This window comes from Rhincodon typus, chromosome 22, assembly GCF_021869965.1.
Source record: "Rhincodon typus isolate 14 chromosome 22, sRhiTyp1.1, whole genome shotgun sequence".
Classification (NCBI taxonomy): domain Eukaryota; kingdom Metazoa; phylum Chordata; class Chondrichthyes; order Orectolobiformes; family Rhincodontidae; genus Rhincodon; species Rhincodon typus.
Genome location: NC_063353.1, coordinates 679,368 through 692,983, shown reverse-complemented (window position 1 = coordinate 692,983; position 13,616 = coordinate 679,368). Strand labels below are relative to the sequence as shown.

The 13,616-nt window shown below is 38.9% G+C and overlaps 1 long non-coding RNA gene across 2 annotated transcripts; it reads right to left on the bottom strand.

Moving 5' to 3' along the window:
* Nucleotides 1-4,236: 4,236 nt before the first annotated feature.
* LOC109920070 lies at nucleotides 4,237-13,591 on the bottom strand. 2 transcript variants are annotated; one of them, XR_007264487.1, is made up of 3 exons: nucleotides 13,487-13,591; nucleotides 6,446-6,470; nucleotides 4,237-4,417 (listed from the first exon to the last, which is right to left on the bottom strand). It is a non-coding gene; the product is annotated as an uncharacterized LOC109920070 (long non-coding RNA). The 2 variants fall into 2 exon arrangements; XR_007264488.1 differs by lacking the exon at nucleotides 13,487-13,591 and adding an exon at nucleotides 11,198-11,262.
* Nucleotides 13,592-13,616: the final 25 nt, after the last annotated feature.

Below are 13,616 nucleotides of genomic sequence, written 5' to 3'. Positions count from 1 at the left end.
AAGAAGTCATGTCCTTTGATATCATGCCATTTTCATATCTTTGCTCACTGACAATTTTTCAAATCCTTCAAAACTTCAAAAAGTGACTTGTATTTCTTTCAGTTTATACTTATTTCATATTTGAATACCTGTTGGTCAGACTCAGTCTTCTTCAATGATTAAATAAATATCCCGTCTAATAAAACCCAAATGCACATCAAAAATGACAATGACTGACCATATACCAAGCAATATCTTAAGACCACTGTCCTTCAAGACTAAGACTTTGTACTTTTCAAAAATACTTTGTACCCATTGCTTATTTTCTATTCCCAACATTTGTGCCAGTTTTGCTTCACGAAGTTTTGTAAAAACTTGAGCTGGAAATTTATTTGAAATTTAGTAAATACAGACATTATAAATGATTGACTGTATTTTAGAAGTCAAAACCTTCCCCTGCATGCTCAACACAGAAGACAATAATGCTGTAGTGTGTTATCACCAATCAAGAACTTGTTAGCTTCATAGTGTAAAATAATTAATTAGTCCTTGTAATGAATGTCATCTAATAAATTTGTTCATATCTGATCCATGAAGACATAGGACCAATTCCAGTAATTCCAAAAATCAGTCAAAGGAACTATGAAGTCCGTATCTTTTCATTTTCCTATACTTTTGATTGTCGACTGAAAAGGGAATAGGACTGGTTTAAAACCCAAGTATTGCTGTACTTTTTAAAAGCACGTTTCATGAACCTTATTGTAAATACTGTTTACAGAGCTGTTTGTGCAAGCAGTGGAGGAAGGTTTGGTTGCAGATGAGCTGGGCCAATGAACCCTTTATGGATGGAGCTTCAGCAAGCAACAAGTAGCTGAATGGTCTATGGACTAGTAGCCAATTATACAGCCATACAGCATGGAAACAGACTCTTCTGTCCAACTAGTCTACGCCGACTATGTTCCCAAAACAAACTAGTCCCACTTGCCTGCTTTTAGCCCATATCCCTCAAAACCTTTGTTATTCAAGTACTTATCCAAATGTTGATCAAATGTTTTAACTCTACCTGCATCCACCATTTCTTCTGGCGGTTCATTCCACATACGAATGACTCTAGTTGCCTCTCATGTCCTTTTTAAATCTTTCTCCTCTCACCTTAAAAATATGCGCCCAGGTTTTGAAGTCCCCCACCCTTGGGAAAAGACTCTTGCTATTCACCTTATCGATGCCTCTCATGATTTTATAAACCTCTAAAAAGGTCACCCCTCAACCTCCTACACTCCAGTGAAAAAAGCCTATCTTTATAACGCAATCATTCCATTCTGGGCAATATCCTGGTTATTTTTTCTGAATCCTCTCCAATTTAATAACATCCATCCTACAGCAGGGTGACCAGAACTATACACAGTACTCCAGAAGAGGCATCACCAATGTCCCGTACAACCTCAACATGACATCCCAACTCCTATATTCAAAGGTCTGAGCAATGAAGGCCAGCATGCTAAATGCCTACTTAACCACCCTGTTGATATGTAATGCAAATTTCAAAGAATTATATACCTGAACTCCTAGGTCGCTCTGTTTTACAACACTACCCAGGACCCTACATTAATTACACAAGTCCTTCTCATACTTGTTTTATGAAAATGCAAAACCTTGCATTTATTCAAAATAAACTCTATTTGCCATTCCTCACTCCATTGACCTAATTGATGAGGATCTCTTTGTAATCTTAGATAACCTTCTTCACTATCCACTATAAGACCAATTTAGGTGTCATCTGCAAACTTACTACCCATGTCTCCTAAATTCTCATCCAAATCATTTATATAAATGATAAACTGAATGTGGACCCAGCACCAAACCCTGTGGAACATCAGTAGTCACAGGCCTCCAGCGCGAAAAACAACCCTCCACCAGAACACTGTCTCCTGCCATCAAGCCAACTTTGTATACAATCGGGAGGCTCTCCCTGAATCCCATGTGATCTAACTTTACTAATTAGTCTATCATGTGGAACCTTGTCAAAGGCTTTACCAAAGTCCTTGTAAACAACATCTACTGCTCTGCCCCCAATCTTCTTGGTTACTTCCTCAAAAAACTCAATCAAGTTTGTGAGATACAATTTCCCTCACACAAAGCCACACTGACAATCCTTAATCAGTTCTTGCCTCTCCAAATGCATGTAAATCCTATCTTTCAGAACCACCTCCAACTCACCACCAATGTCAGATTCACATGTCTATAGTTTCCAGGCTTCTCTTTACAGCCTTTCCTAAGCAAAAGCACATCAGCCTTCAGTTCTCCGGCATCTCACCTGTGGCTGTAGATGATAGAAAATATCTCTGCTAGGGGACCTACAATTTCTTCCTTGGGATACACTTGATCAGGTCCCAGTGAGTTATCCACTTTTATGTTATCTAAGACCTCTAGCACTTGTTGTTCTGTACTGTGAATTGTTTTTAAAACATCAACTTTTACTTCCCCCGAGTTCTCTCGCCTCCATTTCCTTCTCCACAATAAAAACTGATCCAAAATATTCATTTAGTCTCTCTCCCATCTCCCGAGGTTCAAAATATAGACGACCTCATTGATCTTTGATGAGACCTATTCTCTCCCTATTTGCTCTTAAGGTACTTGTAGAATCTCTTTGGTTATCACACTTTTGAAGCCTTTCACTTGTCAGTCGTCCTTTTACCTGCAAAGAATCCATTCCAATCAAGTTTTGAAAGTTCCTGTCACGTACCATTAAGATTTGCCTCACTCTAATTCAGAACTTTTGACTGTTATGGAGGCCTATCCTTTTCTATAACTATTTTAAAACTAATAGAATTATGATCACTAGACCCAAAGTTTTACTAACACTTCAGTCACCAGCTCTTATCGATGACAAAAGGATAAGGAAGATCAAGAAACAATGATCTGATCAGCAACAGGATAATCTGAGAAAACCCTGTGAACAAGGACTACTGTACAGCCTCCCCGACTTTTCCCTCTGCTGTAACACCAACAGTTTTTCTGTCTGTGTGTTTAGAGGGGGAGCTTTGTAAGGGAGTTAGATTTTTTACCAAAAGAGTTGTGTCGATGGGTCATATCTGTTATCTGTAGTTAAAATGTATTCATTTGTAAGAAACAGCAATTCCTGTTCAGCACAGAAACGTGGTCCATGCTTTCTGTAAACCTGGGTCTAAAAGTTAAGTAAATTGGACAATATTGTTGACATTTTAGAATCCTTTACTTTCATGATGACTCCAGCAATAGCAGGGCTTGATTTATAGCATGCTATCCCACTGAGGCGTAACCCAACACAAATATTTTTGTTTCTTGTGGTTGTTCTAAAGGACATTAGTATCTAAAGGTAGTTATCCAATTACATACCTTTTAAAAAGTTTAGAGCAAACATGGGTACTACAATTTAAGTGTGCAATTAAAGCACCACATTCCTTACCCATAAGGGAATTTGAATTAGATTCCTCCAGCCCCAAAGTCGTAATGGTTATGATTCAATTGCCTCACTCAGATTCATTACATGTTTTTAAAATCTGTTCATGAAGTGTGAATATCGCTGGCTGAGCTGGCATTTACCACCCATCCCCAATTGTCCTGGAGAAGGTGGTGGTGAGCTGTCTTCTTGAACTGCTGGAGCCCTTGGGGTGTAGAGAAAACCACAGTGCAGTTAGGAAGGCAGTTCCAGCGTTTCCAGAAATGTAACAGTGCAATTAGAGCAAGTCAAGGAGTTAATGACTCTGCTGTCAGTCCCTCTCCAACCTGCAACCTTCCCCAACCTGTTGTCATTCCCTGCCTTTCCATTACTGACCTTCCTATCAGCCCTTTCCCCCATACACCCAGCCTGCCGGTCACACTGACCTTAAGAACGTACCAGGACATGCTCTGTAAATAAAAGAGTGTAGCTGACGGTCATTGGAGCAGATACTTAGGGGGTCCAGTAAGGAAAGTTGATCGGGAAGGAGAGAGAGCAGACTGGAGTTTGTATTGAACTGTGAAAAGCAAATAAGTAGTTATGGAGGACAGGCTAATTTCTTCTTTGATGAATGGATGAGTAGCAACGATGTATTTCTCCTTTACTCGACAAAGTTTTTTTTTTAGAAAAAGCAATGGCTGTTTTAGCAGTCAAAAGATCACATGAGCATCACACCTTTTTCTCAAGAGCAGTCAGGATGAGGTTGTAGCACCAAAAAACAACAAAAAAATTGAAAATTTGCAAATCAAAACATTATATGAACATTAAAATGTAAATAATTTGTTGCTGTGTGGTATCTACAATTTATTTTCACAAGATGTTCTTCAACTTTACACTGAGGTATGTCATTAACACCATCTCAGCTCTGCCATTTCTTGCTGTAATTCCCTTTTAGGCTGGGGTGTTCTCAGTATAATTCTTCATCTTTCAAAGAGAATTTTCAAGATGGCAGCTGAAATGCTGTAGAGAAAAGGGTAGACGGAATACTTGTTGAGAGAACATCAATATGGATGAGTGATTGGGTGGGGCTGTGGGTGAGAATCTTTAATGTTATTCAACACAATCGTTAACTATATGATGGTGATATTGCTGAAATAAAAATGACACTGCTTCAAATCACGTATTATCCTGTTGATATAATTCTGAAATTTATAGATTATGCTATATCGTTTGATTTATCAGAATGTTATAGACTGCTATTAGACATTTAAATTTAGGAAACTGAAAAGGGTCATCCAACGTGCCTTACAACAAAGCTGATTTGCTGAGGTCAGACTTCAGGCTTCGCATACAGGAATATCACAGACAGAAGGGGTTGTATTTGGTCTTGTGGAGTCTGCAGCCAACTGGGAGGAGAAGAAGAGAGTATCTGTCGAGCTACCATATTACAAGGAGAAAATTTTGACCCCAATATTTACCAAACAGAATACGGGTAGGAGTTTGTACTCAGTTTGAAGAGCAAGTTTGCAAGGAGTAAAACAAGGCTGGAGGGTTCACCTAGTTGGAACTAGAGAGAGAAATGTCCGAGAAAATACATACTGGGGAAAGGAAAAGGAAGGAAAGTCCTTAGGAGCCTTAAATCACTTTGGATTTGCTGCAGGATAACTCAGATCTTAAGAAATTGGTATCCTATTTATAAGTCTTGTCTGGTATGGCTGTCTTAGGAAAGCATACTTTTTATGGGTACACAGAACATTAGGAATGGCTTAGTGGTATCATAGCTGGATTGTTAATCAAGAAACACAGGAAATATTCTGGGGACCTGGGTTCAAATCCTGCCATAGCAGACGGTGGAATTTGAATTCAATTTTTTAAAAAATTGGTAATGAAGAGTCTAATGATGACCATAAAACCGATTGTTGGAAAAACCCATCTGGTTTACTAACACCCTTTAGAGAAGGAATCTGCTATCCTTCCCTGGTCTGGCCTACATGTGACTCCAAATCCACAGCAACATGTCTGACTCCTAATTGCCCACTGGGCTATTAGAAATGGGCAATAAATGCTGGCCAATGACACCCTCATCCCATGAATAAATGAAAAAGAAAATTAAACCAGCCAGAAAAGGTATTTGTTAAACCGATTTTCCTTGATAAAATGTGCTTTTGGCAAAAGCAGAGCATCATCACAAATGAACAATCTTGTGTCAAGTTTACTGTTGGAAAAGGCTACAATTCTTCAGCTGCTGGCTATGTCAGATCCTGAAATTATTTGTGTCCTTTTCAGTATGAACATTTAACAGAAGCTGATGCATGGACGAGTGTATGTATGCAGGTTGGACTCATTGATTATTCTAAGTACACTAGGATTGTTTTAATAATTATTTTAATTAAAAATTAGATTTTGTGATACAATAACCTTTTTGTATTTCTTGCACATACCCTTATATAAATGACTTTTTTCAAACAAACAAACAATGTGTATGAAATAAAAGTTTGTATGGAATTTTCAGAATGGGCAAGAAAGTGAAAGTATTGCAACAAAACTGAAGTTTTTGACTGTCATTAAAAATAGATGGAGACAAATTCTGTTTGCTAGTTTGCTAGTTTAAAGCATGAGCTACCTACAAAAAGTGTTTAGTTAATCCATTTTTTTGCATTTTTCACAGTAAAAGTTCTAAAACATAAAATCATGTTATATGTTCTTTCAGCTAACAACTAAGCTTAAATTTCCCTTGAGAAGTTATCAGGCTCAGTGGAGATCCTCATAATGGTTATAGTAAAAGTTCTCTCTTGTATCAAACAGATCAGCTGAGGGCTACGTGTGTATTTCATATCATTACCTGTGTGTAAAGTGTGTGTTTCAAACCTGAAATGGGCTTCTCCTGTGGGGAATTAAAACTCTGTTTATCAACTGTTGCTTATTTTGTGTGTTACTTTAGAAAAGAAAAACGATAATTTGCAATATCACCTATTTATGGTAAAATAATATCTGTACACCAGGGGGTCCTACGATAATTCAAGATTAATAGTAAAAACTAGTACTTACGTATCTTTTGCTGTTCCAGCAGGACCTGAAATATATTAAAAAATGCAGTCAGAAATGCAGAAATAAATTTAATTCAAAACCATCCGTGACCCTAGAGTTTTATCCCCAGTGGCCACTATAGGAATAGGAAGAGACCATTCAGCCCTCAAATCTGTTCCACCAACAAATGCAAATATAGCTGACGCAGGTTTTGCATACTTAACATACTTAATTTACAAAAATCAGTCACTTGGTGTTGCAGTTTTGAACTCATCTCCAGCTTTCAGAGTGACAGAATTCCAGATTTTGAAAGTCCATTTCATCAGAACATAAGGGATAGCAGGACTAGGCCATATGGCCACTCAAATATCTTCAATCATTCAATAAAATCATGGCTAATGTACAACCACAGCTACACATTTCTGCACGACCGCCATCTAGCACCAACTAGCTACCAAGAGACACGACCAACTAACACTCATTTCCATACATTCGGGAAAAGAAGGCTACCAATTCGACTGGGACAACGTAACCACCCTAGGCCAAGCCGACCAAAGACACGTACGGGAGTTCCTCAAGGCCTGGTACTAAACCTGGAACTTCATCAACAAACATGTGGAAATAGACCCCATATACCAAATACTATGAAGCAGAACCAGAAATGAGGCCAACCACCACATCAAACTGGACCACCTAAATAACAAGCAGGACAGACCAACAACGCTTCATCAGAGGCGCACTGATGATGTTACCTGGTATGGTGACAAAACATCTGCAAGCCAACCTACCAGCTCAGAAAACAAATCAACAACCTCATCCACAACCCAAGCTACAAGTCTTCTCAAAAGCTTTAAACTTTACTCTTCTATTCCAAACCCTGTTTAAGGTTAACATACCATTGATTTCCTATTTGTTTGCCATACTTGCATATTAACTTTGTGATTCTTGCACAAGGTACATACAACCCCACCCCACCCCCTGAATGTGAACACCTCTCAGTCTCTTAACATTTAAAAGTATGCTCTGCTTTTAATTTTTCCTACCAAAGTGGTTAACTTCACATTTCTCTACATTGTACTCTATCTGCCAATTTACACATTCGTTTCACTTGTCTAAATCCTTCTGCAGCCTCTTTGCATCCTCCGGTTTATATTTCTAATCAACTTTGTATCATCAGAAAACTGGATACATCACACGCAGTATGCCCATCTCAGTCACTGATGTAGACTGTAAATAGCTGAGGCCCCAGGAGTTAGAGCCTGCCAACCTAAAATGTTCCATTTATTTCTAACCTTTGGTTCATCGACGAAACAATGCTAATTTATTGTCTGCAAAATCATTAGTTCTAATTTTAGTAACAAGCTCTTGTGCAGCTCCTTATCAAAAAGCTTTTTAAATTTTCCAAAAGTACGTCCATTATTTCCCCCATTCACACCTTACATGATTCGGAGTTGAAACTGTCCATCATATTATCATATTTCTAATAATAGATTTCAGCATCTCTGCTCTTAAGACCTCTACAGCCGCCCTTGTTTAAAAGCCTGGGGTGCAAACCTAGTCATGGAGATTTGACAGCGTTTAGCCCCATTATATTTTCCACAATTATTTCTTTGCTACTACTTTTATCCTTACGTCCCTCATTTTTATTAAGTCCCTGGATTCCCATACTTCTGTAATATTTTTGTTTCTTCTACTGAGAATAAGACAGAAACTTTAGAAGAATACTTTGCACCTCAGCGCTCTCATTATTCCCTCTCCACATGTTCCACCAGAATAGCCATTCACTTGTGAACAAGAATTTTGATATCCATGAGTTCACTGCATTGTGACTGCACTGTCACGCGGCCTGGACAGAACTGTGACTGAGGGGTTGTGAAACCTATTGTGTAAATGAAGCTTCCCTTCAACATTCAAGTCCTATGGTCCATTCATGCAAATAATTCACTGCAAGTGGTTGTCAGATGTAATCCCTGTGAATTGGCATCTCTTCCTCATAACCAGGTTAAGATCAACAACCAGCTATAAAGAAAATCATGCTACACATTTTGCAGCCAGTTAAATGGCTCTAGGGATTATTTCTCTCCTGATTGCCCAACGAGTGCTTCAAATTGCATGGCAAGATGACAGAAAGTTGAGTCCAATTCATGAGATTATTGTTGGTCATTACAGCAAATTTTTGTAGATAATTACTCTCCCTCCTCTCCAGATATTTCAAAGTGAATTTCCAGACAAGGATATGATTTGATTTATCATCACGTGTATTTTGTTACAAAATACAGTGCGAAGTGTTGTGTAGTGTCGCCACTCTCCAGCACCATCTTAAAACACAGAAAAATAAACCAAAACATAGAATATAAAGGCAGAAGAATAAAGAAATCCAAAAAAAAAGTGGTCAATTTTTATAGTCCTTCTCATTAAGTGCTTTGCCTTGGGCCTGGTGGCCAGGCTCAAGTCCCTTCACCAAGCTGCCGCTGCTGGAATGAAAGTCGCACTCATCGACCCCATTTCACCTCCACTGATGCCCTCACCAGATCTCACCAATGCAAACAACAATGCCGCCTGGTCAAACTCAACTGGTCAAACCAGTCCAAACTCAACTCCGCAAGCACCAGGAGTCCATTACAAGCCCACCTCGCTGATGAAGCTGCTGCTGCAGGATCTCATACTGTGCCCAAACTCGCCTCCATGAATCTGCGCTGGATGCAGACGCTGCTGGGAACCCAAACTTGCTTCCGCCACAGCATGCACGAGTCAGCAGTAGGACCATCTCATTGATGCAGAAGCTGCCAGGAACCCAAGCTCTCTCCGATGCTGCCACAGGTCCACACTGGGCCCACTCGTCGACTATCACGAGTCCGGACTGGGCCCGCATGCCAACTGCCATGAGTCTACGCTCATCAACAAGAGGCAAATAAAGTATGACAGCCAAAAAATGAGAGACAGAAAAACAAAGTAAAACAAACGAAAAGAAAATCAGACAGAGTGGATATGCCCCAGGCTCAGAAGCTCTACTCCAATACCACCTTATCATAAATTTGGATATTTGACAGATTCATTGACCTGCGTTCAGACTAAGCTAAGAAGAAGCTTTATCTGCTGGTTTACCAACTGGTAGGTTCAGTACTTTCCTCGTCATCTCCCTGTGCTTGATATCATTTGTTTACAGTCATCTCTTCATGTTGATCACTGCCTCTTGAAATTCAATGCATTGAAGTTGCGCTACATGATGCTAACTGCATATTTGGATCTAATTTCCCTGTCCAGTATTTCAATATTAAATATTTACATCTCTTTTAGGGCACAGAATGTCTTCAAATTCTATTACCAACTTGTTCCTATACCTCTAAGAACTAGAGGGTGTGCAAACATTTCAGGAATAACCCCCAATCACCCTCCTTACCTCATCCCATCCCACCATCTGTCAAACTGGTGGCAGATTCAACAGACAGAAGCTGAGAGACAGTTTTCAAGACCAGGGGGAAGGTGGAAAAATGAAAGGAATCGTGAGCCTTATCATCTTACTAATCCCCCAGGTCTCACACTTTGTCTTAAAGATAAAAATTATTGGCCCTAGCCAGATTACAACAAAGATGCCAGTTTGTTCCAGGATCATGAAAACAACTTGCATTCTGAGCTAAGATACTTCCTGTATCATCTTTATCCCACTCTATTTATCCAGATGACCTTCATTCTTCTTCATTTTAATCACTTTCAGGTCAAGTGTCCCAGAATAATCAATTCCCAATCTTGGTCACCCTGCAGCAAAATCTCTACCTTATATCAAGTTCATTAATTTCTAACTAAGCTATTAACTTATCTATTTTGTTCCAGTACTTCATGAATTTAAATATAGTGCCTTTAGCTTTTATGTTTTTCCTTGAGATTACTTTTGTCGCTATACTTTGTTCAGATCTTTGATCCTTCCTGACTTTTGACTTTTCCTAAACTACTGCTCCACAGCCTTGATGGTTTTCTTATAGCCTTTGAATTTACCCTTTCCTAAACCTTCCCTTGCCTTCATTAAAGCGTAATCAACTGCCCGGATATTCAATTCACCAAGACCCCAGCTCTGTTTTGGTCCAATAAAACAAAGAACTGAAGATGCTGGAGATCTGAAAAATTGAAAACAGAAATTGCTGGAGAAACTCAGTCGATCTGGCAGCATCTGTGGAGAGAAAACAGTTAACACTTCAAGTCGAGTTTAACTCTGTTCTGAACAAGGGTCACTGGTCTCAAAATGCGGTTTTCTGTTCACACATGCCACTAGAACCTGCTAAGTTTCTCTAGCAATTTCAATTTTTACCTGTTTCAACAGTGCCCATTTCAAAGAAGCAACTCCCTCTTTCCCCAGTACTGGTGGCAATGTCCTGTGAATCAAATACCATGTCTCATCTCGCTCATTCAACCACAACGTTAAGGTTGTGATCTGGTTACCCCAACACCAATTGACATATGCCACAATAACAATCTAGAGATGAACTTTGAGATTCTGCATTTTAATTTGGACCCCTAACTCCTCAAACTGTCTTATCAGTGTTCTACCTATGTCATTGGTTCTTACATGGACCACAGCTGGATCCTCCCCATCCTACTCTTAAGTTTGTCTAGCTGTGAAACATGCTTAACTCTGGCACAAGTCAAGCAACAACTTTCAGAACTCCTTGTACAGAGAAAAGTATTTACCCTCTTGAAATACTGCTTCCCATGACAACCATGTTTCACATCCCTGTTCACTTTCTCCACTACCTGCTCCCACAGCACCTGTTGACTTACCTTATTCACACTGGCAGTAAGAACTTGGATCTGCTGGATAAGGACAATCATCTTACCGTTCTTTCTGAAATAAAATCCTGATCAATATTATCTCCATTGAATTTGATAAAAGTAAAAATATAGCTCATTTCTTCCCTTAATTTATAACGTTTCCCCCCTTATTTCGTGTACTTTAGTATTTCTTAACAATTTCTTTTGCTATTTTTGAAAACTTCTGGTATTGTCTTCAATATCCCTAAAAGGCCTTTTCCTTGCAACTCATCGCTTTCTTTATAGCTCATAGATTTTTATTGCACAGACATCAGCCATTCAGCCCATCATGCTTACGCACCAGTCAAAGATCTATCTGACCACACTGATCCCATTTGCCAGCTCATGGCCTGCAACAGAAGTAAAATACTGCTCAAATATTATGAGAATTTCTGACACAAATACCCTTTTAGGCAGTCAATTCCCTCTGGGTGAAAAAAATATTCCCAACTTTCCTCTTAGATAAAATCCATTCCCCTTGTTCTTGATCCATCTATTAATGGAAAAGGTGTCTTTCTATCCACCCTATCTATGCTTCTCAATCTTATACATCTGCGTGAGGTCCACTCTCAACCTTTGCGATTCCAAGGAAATTAACCCCAACTAATGGTCACTGAACCCAAAACGTTAACTCTGCTTTCTGTCCACAAACGCTGCCAGACCTGCTGAGTTTTTTTCAGCGCTTTCTGTTTTTGTCCCAGCCCATCCAATCTTTCCTCATAGTTCAGAGCATACAACCCAGGCAGCATCTTGATAAATCTCTAATGCAATCACACCCTTCCTCGTGTGGCAACTAGAACTGCACATGGTACTTCAGTTATGGCTTAACCAGTATTTTAAACAGTTCCACCATAGCTGACCTGCTTGTGTTGGATGCCTTGGTCAATAAAGGCAAGTATCCTGGATGTCTTAACAACATTATCCACATGCCCTACTAACTTCACGGATATGCAAACCAAGTGCTCTCTGATCTTCAGTACTTTCCAGGGTTCTACCATTCATAGTGTAATGCCTTGCCTTGTTAGCCCTGCCCAAGTGTATTATTCACACTTTTCAAGGTTGAATTTCACTTGCCACTGCTCTGTCCACATAACCAGTTCATCTGCAAACTTCTTGATCATAATCCCAACATTCAGATTAAAATCATTAACGTACATCATAAACAGCACGAGTCCCAGTACCAAGTCCTGCAAAACCCTACCAGAATCTATTTGTTATTCATTATATCTTCTGAGTCTGTGATCTCAATTTTTTTATAAGCTCTGTCTCTCATTTTATATCATTTGTTATTTTCCTTGTTGATTAGTGCTGTTAAATTACACATCTACATACTAACTTGCTGTGCATTTCTAACATTTCGTAAAATCTTTATGCCAGATTTCTTGCATTCTTCAGTATTTTTGCTTTAGGAGCAGTGAATGTAACATTATTGCATGGTCTTGTATCCTAACAAATACTTTGTTTTATTTCAAAAATTTACTTTATTTATAAAAGTCATCTGTAAGCACATAAAGGTTCTAAATCATATCTGTACAGAGAGAAAAAGAAATTGGAATTTTCACATTTTTCAGAGCTTCTCGACAGTTGCAAAAATAAAAGGCATTTTCTACTTAGGTAGGAAACTATTTCTGTTCACTTTGAGGCACTGAGACTGTCTGACAACTGATCAGATCTTTGTTACAGTTTGGTAGGAATAGCTTAGATTGTGGTCTTTCCCTATTGCGCCTTGGCGGCAGCTGCTCCAAGCTTTAGCATTTCCCTCAGCATGTAATCCTGGACCTTGGAAAATGCCAGTCTGCAACACTCTGTCAATGTCGACTCTTTACGCTTGATTACTTTCCACTGTTCGTTGACAGTTTTATCCATTATGTTGTTATCTGTTATGCCCAATCTATCATTCCAAAGTCAGCCTGATGTAAAGTTAAAATTCTGGTTTATGACTTGACTTTCTTCCTCTCAAACCCATTTCAATCACGCTATTTTCCCTGTTACAAAAGCAAAATTACTGCAGATGAGGGAAATCTGAAAAAAAAAAGAAAATACTGAAAAAACCCAAGTCAGACAGCATCTGTGGAAGTAGAGTTCATGTTTTATGTCAACAATGACTCATCATCAGAACTGAAGATATCATGTCCAGGACAACAGTTGTTTCTCTACACAAACACCGTCTGACCTGATTATTCTAGCATTTATTGGTTTTACTTTACAATAGCTGTTGTTATCTTGCTGCAAATGTTTTCACTAATTTTCACCACTCACCACTTGATGTCGAACGACAATTTATTTTTAGTTGAACCATAAAACTGTTCTTAGTACATTCAAAATTTGATGCTTCAGGGAGTCTTTCAGGTTCCGCAAATCTCTGCAAAAATTAATACCCAATTTTATC